General features: G+C 30.5%; 1 long non-coding RNA gene across 1 annotated transcript in view; it reads right to left on the bottom strand.

Annotated features, from left to right (window-relative positions):
- Positions 1 to 25,319, bottom strand: part of LOC127291666 (uncharacterized) — an 86,807-nt gene that overhangs the window by 34,721 nt on the left and 26,767 nt on the right. Inside the window, exon 3 of the long non-coding RNA XR_007844641.1 lies at positions 12,494 to 12,592. This is a non-coding gene — a long non-coding RNA (uncharacterized LOC127291666). The remainder of the gene's footprint in view (positions 1 to 12,493; positions 12,593 to 25,319) is intronic.

The following is a 25,319-nucleotide window of genomic DNA, read 5'->3' as shown; positions in this document are numbered from 1 at the left end:
ATATCTTCATTTTCCCCCCTTTTTCATATTAAATATGACTATAAATTATTTATATAATTTTTATTTATAATTAAAAATTTCAATTCAGGATTGATAATAAAAAAAAAAAAAGTTTAAAAATAAATATTGGATTAAGGTCGTATATAATTTGTATATCAAACATATATTTTTATGAAAATATAAAGGAAAGAATTTATAATTGAAAATTAATTATTTTTCAAATATATATATATGACCATGAGAATAGCGCGGTATATAAAACGTGGATAAAAGAATTGCACGGAAGCTGATTGATATACAATTATTATATATATACACATGTTTCCCTTTTATAAAGCATTATCAATATATAAAGGAAAGAAACAAAATTAAAAATTCACAATATAATCATTTCGATATATAATACAAAAAACAGAAATTATCTCACACATAAAATCATTGCAAAAATAATTGTTTTCAAATAAAAATATAAATAATAATGTTTTTAACAGCAAAAAAATTCAGGATAAAATGAATAAAATAAATGAAAATTTAAAAAAAAAAATTACAAATTCCAATTATTCAGAATTTATTTATTATTTTACTAAACTACAAAAATATTCAATTTAAAATTTAGAAATTAATTTTTTATTGTTATTGCTATAATTATTGTTTTTTAATTTCAAAAAAAAAAACAACAAAACGGAAATAAATATATGAAAAATCGATTGAGATCAGTATTATCAAAAATATAACTTTTTTTATAACAGTCAAACGCTGTTTCCATTTCAATGCACGAAAACCTCTTTTTTCCCTTTCTTTCTCTCTCTCTTTTTCTCTCAACCAAATTCGACAATAATGAAAAAACTTGGGAGTAAACAAAAGTTGGGGAAATTTTTACCATATACCGCAATCGAGAGAATCGACTTTCATCGAAAACTCAAACGAACATTTCCTCTACTTTCTGTGTATTATATATATATATATATAAATTTCAAATCAAGTTCACTTTGATTCGATATTCTTATTGACAAAAAAAAAAAAGAAAATTCGAAAACTTTACCACATCGAGAACTTAATTACACGACAGCTTTTTATAAATATATATATTGCTAACAACTTGTAGAAAATATAAATTTTATCAAAAAAGTCATACGGGTTTTTCATTAAAAGATAAATAAAACAGATAACGAACAAGTCTGTATAAAAATTTACATTAAAAAAAAATGTAATAAATTGGACAATTGAAGAAGGGTTTAATTTATTATTAATAATTATTAATTATTTAATTCATTACAAAACTAATAATTTTTATGAGGAAAAAAAAGAAGAGAAAAATGATTTTTTTAAAAATAATTTTCAAGAATATGAAACTATTTTTAAATTGAGAATTAAAGATGAAAAATTTGAATCTCTTATATATGAAAGTTGCAAGTATTTTTAGCTCCATTAATAATTTGGCACAGAGTGAAGTTATATTAGTTCCTAATAGTGCGATGCAACAAGTTATGTAAATTCCAGGCTCGTTAAATCTTTCCCTCTTATTCAAATATATATATATATCCCAAAGTAACTGAAGCTAAAAACCACCCCATTTTTTTAAAAAAGAGGCAAAACTCTTTTCTTTTTCCTATTATACATATATATTATATTTATAAGAGAATAATCTTAAATAAAATTTTTTAATCCAACAAAAAAAAATTCCCTCCTAAATCAAACACTTCTCAAATTAAGAAACAGCAAAATATTTCCATTTTAAAAATAGAATTTATATAGAAAAAATTTCTAAGCAAAAAATAATCAATTGCTATATATACCAATTAACCAAAGTTTTGGTTGTATCAATAAAAAATTTATTTAACTTAAATTCTTTTTTCGAAAAATTTATTTTAAAAAAATAATGTTTATTTAGATTAAATAAATATTTATTTGAATCAAATATTCACTTGAATCAAAGAAATATTTATTTATCAAAGTAATATTTATATTTGAATCAAACAAATTTTCATTTGAATCAAAGAAATATACACAGTAAAAAAAAAGGAGTTGAATTTCAACTCCCTAGGGGATGTTATAAAAATCCCACCCTTTTGGAGTTGAAGCGAAGGGAGTTAATTTTATGCCTAGGGAGTTGGTTTTAAGGAGTTAATTTCATTATTAACTCCTTTTTTGAGTTGATTTTTAACTCGAAAAATTTAACTCCCTAATTTTTTTACAGTGTATGAATAAAACAAATTGTAAAAAAAAAATATTTTTAAGTTTTAACTAATTTAGATTTATAATAAATTATTATCAATTTATTTATTTTGTATTTTTAAAAATATTTTAATAATAAAAATATAATTTTAGAATAAAAATATGTTTTCTTGTATATGTGCGAGAAATTTGAATTCAACGAAAATGTAATGTACAATGTCTGCTAAAATAATCTAATAGTTAATCAGAAATTAACGCTTCTAAATCACCGTCACTCTCTCTCTCTCGTTTTCTTTATCTTTTTCTCTCCCTCGGGAGATTAATTTCAATGTCCATTGAGTCAACATGTATAACATATTTCTGTGTCCCTGGCGTTACTCATTTGACCGCTGACATTTCCTAAGCCCAGGAGGATTTTATTAAATCCAGTAAGATTTCTTCCCATGTACTCTGCTTCCAACGAATCATATAATTAAGTGCATTGCACGAGAGCAGAAGTAGCAGCATATATATATATATAATACTCTGGGATGAATTCGTGTTGGAAAGTTTTGCAGCAGATGAAGCGGCCGCAGAGACTGTTTGCTATATATATGCTTTTGCCTCGAGAGGAGACAATTGATAAAGGCAAATTGACGACGACGGTTAATGCCTATTGAGAATTCAACGAGCCTGGAACAAGGCTTGTAATTGTTTATGATCCACAGAGGAATGACAAACACAACCCATTCGAATATCACGCTATTCAATGTCACTGCAATAAAATAATCTCTAATATTTTTTTTTTTAGATTTCATTTCTATCAGTTTTGTTCATTGTTTTAAATAATTTATAAATATAATTTGATTCCAATAAATATATTTATTTGTTTTAAATGTTTGATTCCAATAAATATTTATTTGTTCCAAATGTTTGATACCAATAAATATTTATTTGCTCCAAACAAAATTTATTCGATATTTAGTCTAAAATAAACGTTTGATTTATTTTATTAATTTTTTTCGAATGAAGAATGAATTTGATTGAGCCAAATAAACAAATTTGGTTGAAAAATTTTATTATTTTTGCAGAAATTTTGCCAGGGGCCAGATTAGGGTGCCCTATTAGGGAATGAAACGTCGCGCTTGATGTGGCCCTGATTAGGAAATCCACATTTCGCCCTGATTTGGACCTGAACAGCGTTTCATTCCCTACTAGGGCCGTGGTGGGGTAATTTCTACACGGGTTTATTTATTATTTATTCCCGTGCAGAAATTCGCAAACCTGGCCCTGACCTGGTTGAAACAGGGAACCGGGGCCAAACCAGGCTCTGGTCAGGCCGCGGTTTTAATCGGACTGTAATAGGGCTTTTTCTGTGCGGCCCCGATCGGGTTTCCTGTTTCATGCGAAATTGGAGCTTCCCAACTTGGGCCCTGCCAGGACCCTTTCAAAATTTCTGCACGGGTTATTGTGCAAATTTTTCCATCAAACTTTAGTTAAAGTTTTTGTATTTCCTGTGAAGACAAAAAAAAACCCGTGTAGAAATTCGCAAACCTGGCCTTGATCTGTTTGTAACAGCCCGGGTAGAAATTTTGTCATGGCTCAAACCTGGGCCAAATCTGGCGTCCATAAAATTGGCCTTTAACTATTTGGGCCACAAGATAAAGCCAAATTTTGACGCTCCCCAGGTCTGGCCCATATTGGGTGAGGCGTTTAAAGCCATTTTTGGACCAAATATGGCAATTTCTATACGCGAGGGAATCTGACCGGGGTCAAATCAGGCCCTGGTCGGGCCCCGGTTGTAATCGATTTTAATCGGGCTGAAATAGGGCTTTCTTCTGTGGCCCCGATCGGGTTTCCTGTTTCATGCGATTTTGGAGCTTGGGTTAAAAATTATTTTCCCCTAGTTGTTTTTCCATTATTTTCTTAACCCCAAAAAAAGCAAAAAATTAAATGGATATTCATCAATTTAATTATATGTATAAAATGTACATAAGAATATTTTTAAATTAAAAACAGCTATATAATAATGTTCATTAAATATTTTAAAGACTGAACTTCCAACGTTAATAATTTTTAAAGCTCAAAGGATAATTTCTTCCATCTCTCTCTATATATATATACAGGAACTAGGAACTTAAGTCTCAAGTATCCTTATTGCATACTTGCACGTACTAAATGCACCGCATAAGTATGCAATAAAAGTCTTGTGCTTGGACAAAACACTATCCACCAGTTAAGAGATTAATAAAGTAATTATATACTGCTATAATAATAATATATGTTTGTAATAAATACCAAGTCAAAACCCCTCGTGCATATAAACAGAATGACGATGACATGCGAATCGTCTATAAATTCCTATATATGTACCTAATATAAACCACACGCGCTATTCGTTAATTCATCTGAAAAGAGAGATATCCGCACCAAAAGACAGGGACATTCATTTGTTTTAAGTCTTTGTTCAGTTTAATAATCATATATTAATCAGCTTCCTCTTTTCTCATCTCGATGGAGATGAATAAAAAATTTTATTTGTGCTAAATAGAATTTATAATTTGTTATAATTTTATTCTTGATAAATATAAGATATGAGAGAAGCAGGCGCATGGTAACAGTTGCTATGGAAATCAACTGTTGCCGTAGTAACTTTTGCCATAGTAACTATACTGACATAATAACTGTTGCCCTAGTAACTAACTTTTGCCAAAGTAACTGTTGCCATAGTAAGTAACTGTTACCATAGTAACTTTTTGCCATAGTAAATAACTGTTGCCATAGTAACTATTGACATAATAACTGTTGCCCTAGTAACTAACATTTGCCATAGTAATACTGTTGCCACAGTAACTTTTGCCATAGGAACTCATGCCCTAGTAACTAACTGTTGCCATAGTAACTTTTGCCATAGTAAGTAACTGTTGCCAAAGTAACTGTTGCCATAGAAACTTTTGCCCCAGAAACTAACTTTTGCTATAGTAACTTTTGCCATAGTAAGTAACTGTTGCCAAAGTAACTGTTGCCATAGTAACTTTTGCCCCAGAAACTAACTTTTGCCATTGTAAGTAACTGTTGCCAAAGTAACTGTTGCCATAGTAACTTTTGCCCCAGAAACTAACTGTTGCCATAGTAACACTTGCCCTAGTAACTAACTTTTGCCAAAGTAACTGTTGCCATAGTAACTTTTGTCATAGTAAGTAACTGTTGCCATAGTAACTTTTGCCCCAGAAACTAACTTTTGCCATAGTAACTTTTGCCATAGTAAGTAACTGTTGCCATAGTAACTATTGACATAATAACTGTTGCCCTAGTAACTAACATTTGCCATAGTAATACTGTTGCCACAGTAACTTTTGCCATAGGAACTCTTGCCCTAGTAACTAACTGTTGCCATAGTAACTTTTGCCATAGTAAGTAACTGTTGCCAAAGTAACTGTTGCCATAGTAACTTTTGCCCCAGAAACTAACTTTTGCCATAGTAAGTAACTGTTGCCAAAGTAACTGTTGCCATAGTAACTTTTGCCCCAGAAACTAACTTTTGCCATTGTAAGTAACTGTTGCCAAAGTAACTGTTGCCATAGTAACTTTTGCCCCAGAAACTAACTGTTGCCATAGTAACACTTGCCCTAGTAACTAACTTTTGCCAAAGTAACTGTTGCCATAGTAACTTTTGTCATAGTAAGTAACTGTTGCCATAGTAACTTTTGCCCCAGAAACTAACTTTTGCCATAGTAACTTTTGCCATAGTAAGTAACTGTTGCCATAGTAACTATTGACATAATAACTGTTGCCCTAGTAACTAACATTTGCCATAGTAATACTGTTGCCACAGTAACTTTTGCCATAGGAACTCTTGCCCTAGTAACTAACTGTTGCCATAGTAACTTTTGCCATAGTAAGTAACTGTTGCCAAAGTAACTGTTGCCATAGTAACTTTTGCCCCAGAAACTAACTTTTGCCATAGTAAGTAACTGTTGCCAAAGTAACTGTTGCCATAGTAACTTTTGCCCCAGAAACTAACTTTTGCCATAGTAACTTTTGCCATAGTAAGTAACTGTTGCCATAGTAACTATTGACATAATAACTGTTGCCCTAGTAACTAAAATTTGCCATAGTAATACTGTTGCCATAGTAACGGTTGCCATAGTAACTTTTGCCATAATAACTGTTGCCCTAGTAACTAATTTTTGCCATAATAACTTTTTCCATAGTAACTTTTGCCATACGAAGTAACTGTTACCATAGTAACTTTTGCCATATAGTAACTTTTTTTATAGTAACTGTTACAATAGTAACTGTTACAATAGTAACTGTTGCCGTAGTAACTGTTGCCATAGTAACTGTTGCCATAGTAACTGTTGCCATAGTAATACTGTTCCTATGGAAACGGTTACCATGTACGACGGACAGACGGACGGACGCCAAAGCGAAACTACGTTTTCGGGCCTGGGATACGAAATTCTAGAAATTGTATTTGCTCTAAATAATTTTTTTTGTATTTAAAACAAATAAAATGTTATTATAGACGAATTATAAAAAAAAAATCTCTAAATATAGAAAATTATCTGTGAAGTCTATATAAAATTAACTGAAAACTCTATGTGTTTTGCAAACAAAAATTGAAGGAAAATTCTCTACGAGTATATAAGGTGAGATAATATTAATGATAATTGCTCACACATGTCAGAAATTCGCGACGTCAGGAATATAAAGTAACTTTGAGTTGATTGGTTACCGATCGTGTGTAAAGCAATAAATATATATATATATATATATACATAGAGGTAACTTGATTTATTGTTAATTTGATGTATTCCATTGTATAAGCAGTTTATCCATATATAATATGTTATAGAACTAAAAAGAACAGGTGATAGATGATTAAACTGATGAATAACGAGTTTCAAGATTATATCCTTCTACTAACGTGAAATTGCATCTATTTTTGAAAAATAGTGAAAAATGCAAAAAAATAAGTTTTCCTTGAATCAAATAATATATACTATTTTTTTTTATTAACATAATTTTTAGATTATTTTAAATAAATGTTTCGATAAAATAATTTTTTATTAAATCCTAGATTTAAATACTTATTTACTTTTAATAAATTTTTCAATTGAAGAAAGAGTTTTGATTCAATCAAAATTTGTTTCTTTCAAACAAAATCTTCTTCTAAGTATAAAAACAACATTTTTTTTTCGTTTCTTTAAATAAAGTGCGGCTTATTTACATTTGTGTATGAGCCATAATATTCTTTAAAAAGCAGAAGTGAAAAAGAAAAATAATCTTTTTAAAATAAAAATTTTTTTTGTCAGAAAAGCAGGCAAAAAAAATGCAATTCTAATTGTCATTCACATGACACTGGAGTTCAGGAAATCCTGTCGATAAGTTGCAAACTGGTTATCTTATATATACTGAGAAAGTTCGCTTTGCGCTATCAAAACAAAAGAAATCCAAGACTATTATTGTCGAGAAAAACATCGTTTGGTATTTTGCTTGTTCTTTGCGCTTATATATATATATATATATATTTATAAATATATATATATGTATACGCGTACTTGGAAGAAGATATTCAGAACCGTGTGAGTTTGTCAAGTTTTTAACTCATTCGCTGTCCTGTCTTATATTTTTGTTGCTTGCATCCACGGTATATTTATTAACCCGTCAAGTGGCACATTATTCATCGTTTAATCAACCTCGCAGCCGTCCGTCACATATCTGTGAGTTGAGAAGGGCTGCCGCAGTTCAAGGAATCTTCGAACACACATATACACACATTGGTCAAGGCTATATACAAAAGGCCACTGCCTATCTCTCCCTATATATAAAAATTTATGCTACACACAATATTGAGAACAACATATGTATATATATAAAAGCCCGCATAAAATTTCAAAATTTCAATTTCATTTATTTTTTCAACAAAAATCTATTCATTTTTAAATATACAAAAGATTAACCCCAATAAAGAGAGAATGAACCTAGTTGGCATTTAATCGAAATTACTATATTATAGGTATAAATATTCCCATAAGAAGCCCGTGTAGTAATTGCCCTACCAGGGCCCTAGTAGGGAATGAAACACCACATCTGATCAGAGCCAAATCAGGGCGACCGGAAAATTTATATTTCCTAATCAGAGCCACATCAGACGCGGCGTTTCATTTCCTAATAAGGCAGCCTGATCCACCCCCGATCTGGGCCCTGGCAAAACTTTTTCACGGGAGAAGAAAATAATTGCAGAAATTTTGAAAGGGCCCTGGTAGGGCCCACGTCGGGAAGCTCCAAATTCGTAGAAAACAGAGAACCCTATCGGGGCCACAGAAAAAGCCCTATTTCAGCCAGATTAAAATCGATTACAACCGGGACCCCACCAGGGCCTGATTTGACCCCGGTCGGATTCCCTCCCGTATAGAAATAGCCATATTTGGCCCAAAAATGGCTTGAAACGCCTCACCCTATATGGGCCAGACCTGGAAATCAGTGCAGAAATTTTGAAAGGGTCCTGGCAGGGCCCAAGTTGGGAAGCTTCAAATTCGCATAAAACAGGGAACCCGATCGGGGCCGAACAGAAGAGCGCCCTACTGCAAGCCGATTAAAATCGATTAAAACCGGGGCCTGACCAGGGCCTAGTTTGGCCCCGGTTCCCTGTTTCAAACCAGGTCAGGGCCAAGTTAGCGAATTTCTGCATGAGTTTAAAAAGGCTTCATATGAATATTTTTCCTTAAAAACAAAATTTCCAAAAGTTCCTCCAATAAATATATATTTCATCCACTAATAAATTATTATTGATATACGCTTTTTTTTCAATAAATTCCGAATGTGTGACTAAAAATGACTCGATAAATTACATTGTTAATCAATCATTAAACACTATATACAATATATATGGTTTCGATACTCTTGGCTGAATTCCAATTAAAGTTCATCTCGCGCGTTCAAGGACATGTTTCCGAGTTCGCACACAGTCGCGGTTTTCAGATGTAATAAATCGAATTTACGAGATGAAAAGATATCCTTTGCCGAATGGTTCAAAGAGAGGATCTCACCGAAAAAAAAAGAAAAAAAAAAGAAAGTTGATCGAAAAAGTCTATACGGATTTGAGAAGAGCTTCCTGCTCGATTGCGCCGTCGACCTATGTGCGCTTTTCTCGCATCACAAAAAAAAAAAAGGTCAAAGACGTCGTATGTCACTAATATAGATTCTCAAAAAAAGGTGGTTAGAAAATAAAAAATTGACCAATATTTGAAATCAAAATAAAATTCACCGAAAAAAAATATATAAAATTTTTATTTAATATGAAATTAAATTAACTTAACTAAGGATAATTAACGAAAAAATGGGATTAAAATAAAGAGAAATTTAAAAACTTAAAAAAGAAATGTTTTAACTTATGGAAAAATAAGTATATATAATTATACCTACACAAATTATCATTAAAAATTGTTTTTAACTCACGCGCGCGACACTATTTTGAAAGTAATTACCGACTCGTTTGAAAACGATTTCCCTCATCATCTTCACTTTAAGAGATGTATTTTTTTGTAAAAATTTTTTGAAAACTAATCAGTAGAAAATAAAGTGATGTTAACGGTATATATATATATATATATATATATATATATATATATATATATATATATATTCTCTGACTAATGGACATAATTACGGGGTTATACACTGGGGCAAAGCGAAAATAGAAATTCTTCCTTTTGGCTTCCAATATATATAGCCTTTAGGGACGCAACCACAAAAAACGTAACATTGTCGTAAAAATATAATCTCTTTCATTATATATAAAAGAAGTTCGACGTCATTGTCTTTTTAGGACGCATCGAAAAACAGAAAGTCTAACCATATAGCGACACTAAGAAAATCTCCTCAATCTTCTCTCCTTTCAGCAAAAATTAAACAAATGTTCATTCAAGAGAAATATTTCTTTTTAAAATTTATCTTTAATTTTTTAAATAATTAAAATTCAATTATAATAAAAATTATTTAATTTATTACAGAAAAAATTTATTTACTTTAAATAATAACTTGACTGTTATCAAATATTTACTATTTAAGTCAATTAAATATGCGAATTTTATTGACGCCAGGTTTGACCCCGGTTTGGGCCATGACAATATTTCTACCCGGGTTTTATTCTTACTGTGCAGAAATTCGCTATCCTGGCTCTGACCTGGTTGAAACAGGGAACCGGGGCCAAGCCAGGCCCTGGTCAGGCCCTGGTCAGGCCCCGGTTTTAATCGATTTTAATCGGCTTGAAGTAGGGCGCTCTTCTGTCCCCGTGTAGAAATTCGCAAACCTGGCCCTGATCTGTTTGTAACAGCCCGGGTATAAATTTTGTCATGGCTCAAACCTGGGTCAAATCTGGCGTCCATAAAATTGGCCTTACCCGATTTGTGCCACAAGATAAAGCCAAATTTTAACGCTTCCTAGGTCTGGCCCATATTGAGTGAGGCGTTTCAAGCCATTTTTGGCCCAAATATGGCAATTTCTATACAGGAGGGAATCCGACCAGGGCCAAACCAGGCCCTGGTCGGGCCCCGGTTTTAATCGATTTTAATCGGCCTGAAGTAGGGCTTTCTTCTGTGGCTTTGATAGGGTTCCCTGTTTCATACGAATTTGGAGCTTCCCGACTTGGGCCCTGCCAGGACCCTTTCAATATTTCTCCACGAGTTATTGTGCAAATTTTTCCAGCAAACTTTCGTAGTTTTTGTATTTCCTGTGAAGACAAAAAAAACCCCGTGTAGAAATTCGCAAACCTGGCCCTGATCTGTTTGTAACAGCCCGGGTAGAAAATTTGTCATGGCTCAAACCTGGTTCAAATCTGGCGTCCATAAAATTGGCCATACCCGATTTGGACCACAAGATAAAGCCACATTTTGACGCTTCCCAGGTCTGGCCCATATTGGGTGAGGCGTTTCAAGCCATTTTTGGGCCAAATATGTCAATATCTATAAGGGAGGGAATCCAACCGGGGTCAAATCAGGCCCTGGTCGGGCCCCGGTTGTAATCGATTTGAATCGGGCTGAAATAGGGCTTTCTTCTGTGGCCCCGATAGGGTTCTCTGTTTTCTACGAATTTGGAGCTTCCCGACTTGGGCCCTGCCAGGACCCTTTCAATATTTCTCCACGAGTTATTGTGCAAATTTTTCCAGCAAACTTTCGTAGTTTTTGTATATCCTGTGAAGACAAAAAAAAACCCCGTGTAGAAATTCGCAAACCTGGCCCTGATCTGTTTGTAACAGCCCGGGTAGAAAATTTGTCATGGCTCAAACCTGGTTCAAATCTGGCGTCCATAAAATTGGCCTTTCCCGATTTGGACCACAAGATAAAGCCACATTTTGACGCTTCCCAGGTCTGGCCCTTATTGGGTGAGGCGTTTCAAGCCATTTTTGTCCCAAATATGGCAATTTCAATAAGGAAGGGAAACCGGGGTCAAATCAGGCCCTGGTCGGGCTTCGGTTTTACTCGATTTTAATCGGCTTGAAGTAGGGCGCTCTTCTGTGGCCCCGATCGGGTTCCCTGTTTCCTACGAATTTAGAGCTTCCCTACTTAAGCCCTGCCAGGACCCCTTCAATATTTCTCCACAAGAAAGAAAGAAGAAAATCAAAATTTCATTTTTTCAATTCATCATAAGAATTGGAGGAAAAATAAAATCGATCAACGTGCAAGGTGTTTGAAAATCAAGGTAAAAATTTCGTCACATGATAAAGAAGAAAGCAATATTCTCCGGCTGCATAAATAAATGTGGAAGTATCGTCAAGAGAGCAGGTGTGAGGGGCATCATAGATCTTTGATACCTCAAAAAAATAAAACGCGATACGCTTGAGTATATATATAATAAGAAGTGCATGAATGAAAAGAATTATTTTTTTTTTTTCTGTTTTCTTATGAACCGCAAATGTACGTAGTTTTCAGGAGAGAATCTTTTCTTTAACATTAATATATACCGCACAATGCGACAACGATTTTCCATTCGTGTTCGTGTGTCAGCTGGGGGAATTCTTTTTCCCGTGTTGGATTCGGTCTATCTGCGCGAAGATCGCGGCACGGATAGATCAGACGAAAAATGCCGGGTGGTACACAGCCTCCCGCAGCCCTTGACTAATCCGAGTTCGTCTCGGACGCTCACGAGTCACACGAGAGCTATATATATATATATAGATATACTATATCTCAGGTCAGAAAAGATATACCCTAACCTCGTTCCAGTAGTTTTTGTCCATCTGCGTCCTTCGGCCTTGTAGCCTTATATCTTCGCGAATGAAACGAGATACGAATATATATAAATGTATATATATAAAAATACAAAACTCACTTACCAATTTGTTTCATGGACCGCAGACACACATCAATGATACGAAAAATCCAGACAACGCAGATTACATGATTTTTTTGATGACTAATTTCTAAAGGTCACTCTGAAAAGAAAGAAAAAAAAAATTCTCATTATTGACAGGATACGAATTACAATTTAACAAAGCATTCTTTCAAAGAAAAAAAAAAGTGATCTGTTTCTTTATTTCCGATATTTCTAGTTCTCAATTAGATGCGCTACAAATCGATATATTTAGAAAATCTCAGGGTTCATTATGTATACCTTTTTCTAGTTTTCTACTTCCTTACTTTTATAATTTCGATTTTTGAAAAAGAAAACGAGAAGTAAATTGTCCCGTATATATGTAAAATTTGTCATGCCTGAATTAACGCCTGAGGTAGCTGGGTGGCTTCCCCACTGGATTTGCAACAGCAAGGACCGGGGTTCGATTCTCCATGACTGTGCGATTTTTCTCTTTCCGAATTTAATTAGTTTTCAAAGCATGTATAGCGATTTTAAAGTAACGAATAATTCTAAATCAATTAATAATTAAAAAATATTGATTCAAGTACAAAATAATTAAAAAGAATTAGAAATTGAAAATAAAAAGTAGGAATACAGAAAGTAGAATCAGGAAATAAAAAAGTAGAATTAGGAAACAAAAAAGCAGGAATACAGAAAGAAGAATTAGAAACCAAAAAAGTAGGAATACAGAAAGTAGAATTAGGAAATAAAAAAGTAGAAATACAGAAAGTAGAATTAGGAAATAAAAAATTAAGAAATTAAAAAGTAGGAATACAAAAAGTAGAATTAGGAAATAAAAAAGTAGAAATACAGAAAGTAGAATTAGGAAATAAAAAATTAGGAAATTAAAAAGTAGGAATACAAAAAATAGAATTAGGAAATTAAAAAGTAGGAATACAAAAAGTAGAATTACGAAATAAAAAAGTAGGAATACAAAAAGTAGAATTAGGAAATAGAAAACCAGGAATACAGAAAGTAGAATTAAGAAATGAAAAAATAGTCAGGAATTAAAAAAATGGGAATACAGAAAGTAGAATTAGGAAACAAAAAATTAAGAATACAGAAAGCAGAATTAGGAAATGAAAAAGTAGGGGTCAGAAAATAAAAAAGTAGGAATACAGAAAGTAGAATTAGGAAATAAAAAAGTAGAAATACAGAAAGTAGAATTAGGAAATAAAAAATTAAGAAATTAAAAAGTAGGAATACAAAAAGTAGAATTAGGAAATAAAAAAGTAGAAATACAGAAAGTAGAATTAGGAAATAAAAAATTAGGAAATTAAAAAGTAGGAATACAAAAAGTAGAATTAGGAAATAATAAAGTAGGAATACAAAAAGTAGAATTAGGAAATAAAAAAGTAGGAATACAAAAAGTAGAATTAGGAAATAAAAAAGTAGAAATACAGAAAGAAGAATTAGAAACCAAAAAAGTAGGAATACAGAAAGTAGAATTCGGAAATAAAAAAGTAGAAATACAGAAAGTAGAATTAGGAAATAAAAAATTAAGAAATTAAAAAGTAGGAATACAAAAAGTAGAATTAGGAAATAAAAAGTAGGAATACAAAAAGTAGAATTAGGAAATAAAAAAGTAGAAATACAGAAAGAAGAATTAGAAACCAAAAAAGTAGGAATACAGAAAGTAGAATTCGGAAATAAAAAAGTAGAAATACAGAAAGTAGAATTAGGAAATAAAAAATTAGGAAATTAAAAAGTAGGAATACAAAAAGTAGAATTAGGAAATAGAAAACCAGGAATACAGAAAGTAGAATTAAGAAATGAAAAAATAGTCAGGAATTAAAAAAATGGGAATACAGAAAGTAGAATTAGGAAATGAAAAAGTAGGGGTCAGAAAATAAAAAAGTAGGAATACAGAAAGTAGAATTAGGAAACAAAAAACAGTAAAAAAAAAAATTGTAAGTAGAAAAAGATAAATAATTGAAAAGAAGTGAACTTGGAAATAATAAAAAAGGTAAAAAAAAGTGTAAAGTAGGGATTATAAAAAAAAATGAAAGGAAACGGAATTGTGAAAAGTCGGCAGTGTGTAATAGAAGACAGAAAAGGAAAAGTGAAAACCGTATAGAGACTGGAAAATCGAAACCAGGAAGTGAAATGAGGAAAGTGAAAACAAATAATCTTCTCCCCTCTCTGTATCTCCTACTGATAACCATAACAAAATATTCAATAAAAAAAACAACTAAAATGCATAACTGTTTCCAAATTATATATATACGATTGCAATTTTCCAAAGTGTAAAAATAAAAATTCTATCCTAAGCAATAAACAGAAACAAACCATTAAGAGATATTAATAACACGCGATTCGTGAGACAACAATCGAGTGTTTATTTATTTATTCTTTTTTTAAACAAAAACAAAAAAAAAAGAATAAAATAAAGCTGGGGGCTAAAAGATACATAAATCAGCACTTTAGCGACGGAAGAACAATTTGAAATCCATGTAACTGAATAGCGTGTTTGCTGATCGTTAAAATACGTAACACTGAAATCGTACACTGACACGAGATAAATAGGTCGTAGAAGCTTTTACGGATTCAATACACATATATATATATATATATATATATGTGTGTTTGCAATTTAATTCTACTTCTAACATTGAAAATTGCAATTTGAAAATACATTTACACTCCTTAGGACAGATTATTTATTGCGTCGTTATTTATGAATTACTTTACACTGAAGCATAAAGAAAAGTGTTTAATACGATCGACACTTATATCGCCAATGTGTGTGCATTTAACATTTTAACGACTTTAATAATTTCTATAATTTACATCATTTATACTTTCAATTAGAATTTAAATAAAATTGTCATTTAATCCTCGGTGATTTTTTTCAAAAAAAAAAAACAAATATATGTAAATTGAAAATGTCATCAAATATATAAAAATTTAATTAAATATTTTTATACAAACTAAAGAAGGACTTATTTATTTTTTTATATTAAATTACAAACAAAAATTCGAAAAAAAATAGAAAGAAAACAGAAAAAAGTAAATAAATAAAAGTTTGCGAAAAACCAGTAGGGCAAATTAGAATATAGGAAAAAATTAGTTCTATATTGTTGGTGAAAAAAAAAAAACTTGATATTTCACACTACTGTGAACTTGAATTTGTTCATGAAAAATTCATAAAAATACAAAAATTCTGATAGAAAAAAAAAGTGTGCGGGCAAGCATTTTTTTTTTTTTTTTGCACGAATACAATGTTTCATTTATGACTATAGTGAAAAGCTGCCTTTCCATATGTATCCATTTGAAGATAAATTCACACACAATACACACCCACATATATACATATATATTCTTTTTAGTGAAATAAAATTTTCATTGTGGCGAAATAATCGAACTACATTTATTTTTCCTTTGAAATCAGACGAAATGTTTATTCAATAAATAAAAAAAAAAAGTAGAAAAAAAAAAAAAATTACGAATACTTTTGAAAAGCGTAAATGAGAATATTAAGAGGTGAATAAGCATTCATTGGCATCAAAGCGAATTTCAAAATATTCATCAGTAGACGTATAGCCTCGCGGTGTATATATATAAAGCACATTCTATAAATGCGTCCAAAACTATTTTTTCATTAATTTTTTCCCCGTCAAATGGAAAAAAAAAAAAAATTCATACAAGTGCACCTTGAAATACAAAACATTTTTATTTGCATAAAAAAAAAAATCTCTAATCAAATGAAACGATTATTTGTTTATGTCAAAATATTTTTCGTCTAAAAGAATTTTTTTTTCCATTAAATTGAAATATTTTTTATTATTTTGTTTTCAATTAGTTTTTATTTTGATTATTTTTTTTTTTTCAAAAACAATTCTGATTCATGAGAGAGAAAAATAATTTTTAATTACTGAGTTTTTTTTTTGACATTTTTTGTAAATATATGCAGGTACAGGGCATTCTGAAGTGTCCAAGCAAACGAAGCTATACATAATACCCGCGTACACACATGTCAAACATCAAAAGAAACAAGAGAGAGAGAGAGAAAAAGAGAGAAAATCAAACCTGTCGGTATGGTACATAGATTGGATGGAGGCGCGGTCATAATTCAATATTTGTACAAGTTAGCGGATGGCGCCGGTAAGGTTCTGAGCGGAATGGTTCATCGTTTAAACAACCTTTTTTGTCCGCATGTACCTTACTAATTGCCGTTTTAAGTTGTAGACAATCGCAGCTTGCGCGCTTTTACAAATTCCTCAACGCTCTCTCGAGCATATAGAAACGGAAGTCTTCAAATTTTTAAATCCAACAATCCCCCACATCAGCAGCTGCTAATTTACAATAGTGGAAAAAGTGCAAAATTTTTGTAATTTGAAAAAATTTCTCTTTTACTGAAAAAAAAAAATATGAAAAACTTATATTACACAGGTTTACAAATTTCAATTTTTTTTTTTGTCACTCGAACAAAACATATTTTTTTCCATTAATATGTGTTTTTTAAGTAAGAAAATCATATTTTAAATTTTTTTCCCTCGTGCAATTTTTTTGTAACAGCAAATTATGCATTTTCCAGGTGTGACGTCACTTAAAGTCACCGGTAGAGAAAGCAGTTAATCCAAATGTAAAAAATAAATCACTATTTGAAAGATAATTAAATTACCTTTCAAACCATTGGTCATTCAATAAAATCCATTTAAAATTGTCAGAGTTACAGTCGATCAAAGTTCAAATTTCAAGCAAATTTTAATGATTTTTAGACATTTGTCTAACTTTCGCTAATTTTTTCAAAGTCAAACAATCAAAAAAAGGCAAGTTTTAAATTTTTTATTAATAATATATTTAATAACGAAACTTTTAAGCCTTTATAGACCTCGATCGGATAAAAAATGACAATTCTACACTACATTTATTGAACAAAGTACTTTTTCACTTTTAGTATATTTTCGAGTGATTTCGGGGGGAGTAATCGGGGGTTTTCAGGGTCGCTGATTACGAATTCGAGGTCAGTTTTTCAAAATTCAAAATGGCGGATCCAATATGGCGGACAAAATTTTAGTAATTAGAGCTAAGTACACCAAAATGAGTACTCGGTGGTTTTCGTGGTCGCTGATTACGAATCTGAGGTCTGTTTTTCAAAATTCATTTCTAATTATTAAAATTTTGTCCGCCATATTGGATCCGCCATTTTGAATTTTGAAAAACTGATCTCGAATTCGTAATCAGCGACCCCGAAAACCCCCGACTACTCATTTTAGTGAGCTTCGCTTAACTTAATTTTATACAAAACTGATATATGTAGATCGAAATCACTTGAAAATATATTAAAAGTGAAAAAGTACTTTGTTCAATAAAATGTAGTGTAGAATTGTCATTTTTTATCCGATCGAGGTCTATAAAGGCTTAAAAGTTTCGTTATTAAATATATTATTAATAAAAAATTTAAAACTTGCCTTTTTTTGATTGTTTGACTTTGAAAAAATTAGCGAAATTTAGTCGAATGTCTAAAAATCATTAAAATTTGCTTTAAAATTGAACTTTGATCGACTGTAACTCTGCCAATTTTGAATGGATTTTATTGGTTGACCAATGGTTTGAAAGGTAATTTAATTATCTTTCAAATAGTGATTTATTTTTTACATTTGTATTAACTGCTTTCTCTACCGGTGACTTTAAGTGACGTCACACCTGGAAAATGCATAAATTGCTGTTACAAAAAAATTGCACGAGGGAAAAAAATTTAAAATATGATTTTCTTACTCAAAAAACACATATTAATTGAAAAAAATATGTTTTGTTCGAGTGACAAATTCACTGTAAACCTGTGTTATTCGTAACAGATTAGAAATTATTTAGTGGGGGAGAAAAAAAATATACCAAATGCAAAGACTAAAAGTGATGATGAAGTTGCGAAACATTGAACACGCCGTTTTCGAAAATGAGCTGCTGCAACCTCATAAGCACTTTCAAGTTTAGCGAGTAGAAGTACACTTTTCTCTCGTGTGAAGTTTATAAGTTTTGAATGTCTTCCAAGTGGTTAGCTATATATAGTTCGAACACTTAAGAAACACGGTATACTTGAAAGAAACTTTCCAATTTTCATTATAGAACATTATTTATTAAAAAACTAATTATTTAGTTTTTATTTATTTATTTATTAATCTTAAAAATAAGATTTAAAAAAAAAACAATTCAAATCATCCTTTCTCAAAACTCTTGTGTTTGTTTAGCTAACCATTTATTCCCATTTGTAACACACGACTATAATATAATATATTCAAATTACAAACGAAGCTACTCTCCTATTAAAATAAATTACAAAACCGTTATTAAATTCCCTCGGGCTGTACGTGATTAAAACAATGATTATATCAAAGATCGTGGAAGTTGCTATCTGCATTTCGATGATATTCGCTAACCTGTCGACTCGCCCACATAGAAAATGAATGTGCATAAATTTTCCTTCTCTCGATACGAATATATATGTATATATCTATATGTTTACACAAGAGTGGTTCCGGAAGCGAGATCATGCACCGAGTAAAATGAGAGAAAAAAAAGGAGAAGGAGAGAAAAAGAGAGGCGCGCATCTGCGCACCCTTAAAAATGTCCAATTGTTTGCACAGTCCGAAAAGGCGATGGGTTCAGCGATTTGTAGTGCTCCGCATATTGGCACAGCTCATGAATTTGCTAGTCCCTTACTATATGTATATATATATATATACTATTTACACACACGACAAAAATATCATGTACATGTTCCAAACAAAATGTCCTTCAAAAATCTCTATTTCTTTCTATTTGTACTATTGCTCGAGTTATTGCTTTCTCAGCTCTATTTATTTATATGAATAGGAAATATTTCCCTAAAAACCGCACACCGAGTGACTTTTTTTTCTATTTTTGTCGTTATAATCAATTTTGAAAATAATATATTGTATATATCCTGTTACAAAGAGGACAAACATGTGACATGTCACTAATATCATGTTTAATTTTTGGGCGATCTACATAATAATTTGGTTCTACAAAAAAAATGAAAACGCTTCAAACCGAAAATTAATTTATTAGAATTTTTATTTTAAAGAATTTCATTAGATATAGAATTTTTTTTAAACCGAATTACTTTTTAAATAGAGAATTTTCATTAAATCGATTTTGTATGGCAAAATTTTTAATTCACTTTATAGAATTTCTAATTTTTGTTTGTCAAAATTTTTATTTGTTCAATTTTCAGTTAACAGAATAGCCAATTTTAAACGAATTTTTATTTAGGAGAATTTTATCTCGATTTTATAAAATACACTGAAAAAAAAAAAATTTATTTGATTCAAATACTCGGTTACTTGACTATTATCAAATAAATATTAACTTGAATCAAATATAATTTTTATTTGAATTAAATAAACTGCCCAAGAAGCACGTAATATAACCTCATTATCAAGGTAATATTACATGTAATATAACGTTGTAATATTACAGTAATCTTACAGTGATCTTAAAATGTCCGCCTCAAGGTAATATTACCGGTAATGTTACTGTAATATTACGCGCTAATATTAAGGTAATATTACAGTAATATTGCAGTAATATTATACCGTAATATTAAGGTAATATTACAAGAGAATATTAAGGTAATATTACAAGAGAATATTACAGTAATATTATGGGAACATTTCTTTACGAAAAAAATCTACCCATCCAGGGAATCGAACCCCGAACTCAAAGCACACGAGTCCAGAGTTTTACCAACAAGCCAAATTGACTTATAATATATTTACGTTTTTTATGCTTTATGAATAACTCAAATCAGTCTGTAATATTACTGTAATATTACCGTTAATATTACAGTAATATTCCTGGTAATATTACCTTGAGGCGGACATTTTTATTTATTCAAATTAACTTCCACCAGAAACTTTTTGGCTACGAATTTTATAATTAATAACCAAACGGAAAAATTTTATACATTACTTTTTAAAATTCGCGCCCAAATATTTCTGTCGAATTGTTTATTTATTTGAACAAATGAAAGTTCTGTAAAATAGAAATTTGATGAAATAAAAATTCTCTTAAATGAAATTTTGGTTAAATATACAAAAAATTCGGTAATAAAAAAAAATCCGAGGAAAAATCGGTTAAATGAAAATTCTGTCAAATAATAATTCGAAAAATTATTCAACGAAAAGAAAATGCTAATTCCCGTGTAGAAATTGACCTATTAGGGCCCTAATGGGGAATGAAACGCCTCACCTGATCAGGGCCAAATTAGGGCGATTACAAATTAGGCCTAATTCGGACCCGATCTGAGCCCTGGCAAAATTTCAACACGGATTAATGAAATTCTGATGAATAAAAATTTGTTTAAATGTTTTGTAAAAAAATGAAAATTTAAACAAATTATTCTGCTAAATAAGAAAAATTCTATCAAAAAAAAAATTCTTTTAAATTTTAAAATAAATATTAAGTAAATAATAGATTATGTAAAAGTTCTGTAATTTCGAAAATCGTTTTAATGGAACTTTCTGTCAGTCAGAAATAACCTTTATAAAATTCAGATCACATACAGTAAAAAAAATTCCTATTTTTTAAAAGAATAGTGCATTTGCAGCTTATATACAGTAGTAAATAACGGTAATAAAAATTTTTAAATCTTTTTTTCTAAAAAAAAAAAAACGTCAGCTTTCACGTCTTGTATATATATACACCATTATCCGAATTCGTTGAGAAAGAAAAGTTATCGAGTTTTATTCGGGCATAGTCTTGAATGGAGAAGTAAAAGCATCAGGGTCGAAAAGTATATAGAGTACATATATATATATATATGGTAGAATCGTCAGGAGTTTCTGTGGGAAAAATGGAGCTCAATTCGACAAGGATAGCAACGAACACGTGTACAATCCCGTGACCAATTTAACCGGATACCTCGGGTCTCCACGGTTAATTTTTTTTTTTTTTTTCAACTTAGATTTTGAAACGTGGACCAAGGCATTTTGTCATTGGATTGAAGACTGTCAGCATCTTCTATGGATATGGCTTTTTTGTTTACGGAATAAAAATGATATGATGAAGAAAAGATTTTTCCAGGTGCGTCTCTCTTTAAGAAATCATATATATATGCGCGTTACTTTTACAATTTATAAAAAAAATTCATCTGGAAATTTCTCGCAAAAATATAAAAATCGATATGGAAATAAAAATGGGCGTGCAAAAATGGACATTTTTATACAGAAAAGAGAGATAAACATATACTACTGAAATAAAGTAAGGTGAAAGAATATGTTTACTCTTTTTTTAAAATATATTTTAATATTGATCCTTAATATAGAATGTTTGCGTTTCTTTCAATAAATCTAAGAAGGATTATGACGCTTTGAAAAGATAAACAAACATTTATAGAAAATATCTCCTTTGATTTATTCTTCCTATTTTTCGAAATTAAAAAAAATTTCGTTTTTTTAACAAACATTTTTCGAAAATGTGATTAAAAATTTTCTGATAGTAATTGATTTGGAAAAATTACAATTTTTCTACAAAAATTTCACACAAACAAATAAACATTTATTTTAGGTAATGAAAAGCAAATATTTAGAATTGAAGAAAAATATATAGAATATAAAAAGGATTTCAAATTTTCGTCGATGAAATGTTTTTCGCATATATGCAATTTTGCGGTGAAAAAGAGTAAATAAAAAATATATTAATATTTTGAAATTTTTAATTCAAACAAATTTTTTTCTTTTGATTTACATATTTCTATTAATATTATATATATATATATATATATATATACTAGGATCTTATTTTTCCAAATGAACCATCTATTTCAAAGAATTATTATTACAAATTCATTGAAATCTAAATAAATATTATTAAAATTAAAATCGACATTAAGAAATTATTTTTAAAAATAATTTCAATGAAATTGTCTAAAAACGAATAAATTATTAAAAAGTCTTGAAACAAACATAACCTTTAAATTCAAGTCATTTTTGGCAGAAACTCAACCTCCACTTACGGCTATATTGAAAGTTTTGAAATTTACATAACCTCAAAATTTATGTCATTTTTGACGGGAAATACGGAGAGAGATGAGGGAAGCGGGGAAGGACTTACTGCTTTATTCAGAGTCTTAAAACAAACATAACCTCAAAATTTAGGTCATTTTTGACGGAGGAGGGGAAATGAGAGGAGGGATGGTGGACTTGCGACTATATTCAGAGCCTTGAAACGAACATAACCTCAAAATTTAGGTCATTTCTTGCGGAAGAGGGGAGGGGACTTGCGGCTATATTCAGAGTCTAGAAACGAACATTACCTCAAAATTTAGGAGGGGGGGGACTCCGCCCCTCCTAGGTCAAAATTTCTGAAACAGCGGCGGCGACGGCGAAATCTTTTTATAATATATAGAAAGATATATACACTGAGAAAAATGTTTAGTCAGAGCAACTAAAATTTGGTTGGGCCAACAAAAAAATTTTTTTGGTATTTAAGCAACCAAACTATTTGTTTGAGCTTCAACCAAAAAATTTGGTTGAGTGTTTTTTGTTGGCATAACAAAAATGTTTGGTTAGTTCAACCAAATTTTTTTTTAGGTCAACAAAAATGTTTGGTTAATCAAACAAACAGTTTTTTTTGTAAAATTAAAAATTTTATTCTACCTTATTTCTTTTTCTTTTTTTTCATTATTTATTTATTATCAATTTAACATTGAATTTATATTTAACCAATTGAAATATTTGTGGATTTTGAAAAATCTCATCTCCACCTGGGATCGAACCTCTGTTTTAAAACTGAAGGTCGGGAGCTCTGACCACTGGACTACTCATCCTCGTGAGAGATTTAAACTACACAGAAAGATATAAGGTATTAAAATAAGCTGCAACGCTTATTATTTTAATCCAATTTTGCTTATTTTAATACCAAAATGGATTAAAATAAGCAAAATTGGATTAAAATAATAAGCGTTGCGGCTTATTTTAATGCATTTTAATTTTCTGTGTAACTGTTCTCTTAAGTTATGAGCTGAGAGCGAATCAAATTATTTGGTTGTCGCAACCAAATTTTGGTTAGGACAACAAATAATCATTTGGTTTTTTAGACCAAATTATTTTGTTGTTTCAGCCAACCAAAATTTGGTTACAAAAACTAAAATTGCCTAACTAAACAATTTTGTTGCAAAGACTAAATTTTTTTTCTCACTGTATATATAAGAATGTAAAAAGAAATTTATTCTTTGCGACTTTGTTAATTTTCCAAATATAAGTGCTCTTTCGTATAAAAATCTAGAGAATTGCGGTTGTTTCAAAATTGTGAGGAAGTCTTGTGGAAAACATATGGAAGACATCTTTCCCGGTATATATGTATATATGTTGAAAAGAGGCGCACAAAAAGGGAGTAATAAATGTGTTAAAGTTCATCGTTGTGAGGAATGCAAGTGTGTATTGCCTGACCTGTTTCTATATTACGCTTAATCCCAGATTCATAAATGCTTTTATACACCAAGAGGTAAGGCAACCTTCTTAATTAACGTTCACATCTTCCTTGACAAGGAATGTACACAGAAAGGCCACAGGAAATGGGTTTCGTCCTCTTTTACAAGGTGTATATATAATCTAAAACCTCAAATGAAAAAAAAGAAAGATATTTTTTTTTCCAGAAAAAAATTCTCATTTACGACATGTGTTATAATTTCCTTTTTTTTTTTTTGTCTCCAAAATGACGGAAAATTTAATTAAAATCTTATTTCCATTTTTTTTCCAAAGTATATCAATAAATGTCTGAGTGATTTTTGATTTAAATTATATATTTTTAAAAAATTCATATTGTCTGAAGTTAAAAAAAAAAAAATTCTGTATATAATCAACAAGTGGCAAAAATTTTCGTATTAATAACTTGGGAATAATTTTTTAACAAAATTATAAATGAGAAAATTATAGAAATTGAGGACATATGGTAATTTTACTTCTGCTAATAAGAATCAATTGTTCTGTAAGATTAATCGGACTTGACAATGAGTCACGAGTAAATGTCTTGGGTTAATCAACGTATTGCCCTAAGTGTATATTCTCTATCTATCTATCTCTCTGATCGTGTTCCTTCAAATGCAAATTTCAAATTCAAATCAAACGATGACAGTGAATTAAAGATCGCAATAAAAGTGGCAATCAAACTCTGCTTCTATAGGGAAAATTGTCCTGGCAACAATCCAAAATTTCTAATATGCCAGCTGTTATGGACCATATGGTAATGCGAGAAATCTGTGCGGTCACAAATTCTCGGGACATTTTTCTTTCGATTTTAGTTTTTGTGAAAAAGAACTGTCGTAATTTCTCGGTTTTTAGAAGGGAATATAGTTTCAAATTTCCAGAGAAACAGAATTTATGTGTGAAATGCATTAATTATTTATGCGAGTATTCATTAACATAGAATCTGATTTTCAAGATATAAAAAACCATGTTTTAAAATTTTATTGTCTTTGTCTCGCTTGTATATATTTTTTTTTTTTTTGTCTCTTCTGTCTCATCGTCCGAATCCCATATTGACGACTGACAGATTATATTTCATCAAGGCTTGCGCTCTGGCACCAGCTGTGTACCTTAAATGCCTATATGCGGTTTATTTCCAACCCCAAAAAAAACGTGTCCCCCATCTCATTTTACAAATCCATACTTTATCAATTACAAATCCTACCCATCTATTAATGGAATTACATTAAAATAAAAAAGTGGCTTTTATTTTTTTTACCATTGTATAAACGAAATGTTTTTATTCTGAAATTTTTGAAACGGTTTAGAAATATTTTAAAAACGTTTTTTCAACCACATTGAAATGCGGTTTTTACT

This window comes from Leptopilina boulardi, unplaced genomic scaffold (genome assembly GCF_019393585.1).
Source record: "Leptopilina boulardi isolate dan_hultmark-lab unplaced genomic scaffold, ZJU_Lbou_2.1 LbouV2_150, whole genome shotgun sequence".
NCBI lineage: Eukaryota > Metazoa > Arthropoda > Insecta > Hymenoptera > Figitidae > Leptopilina > Leptopilina boulardi.
This window is presented reverse-complemented; position numbering and strand designations above follow the sequence as displayed.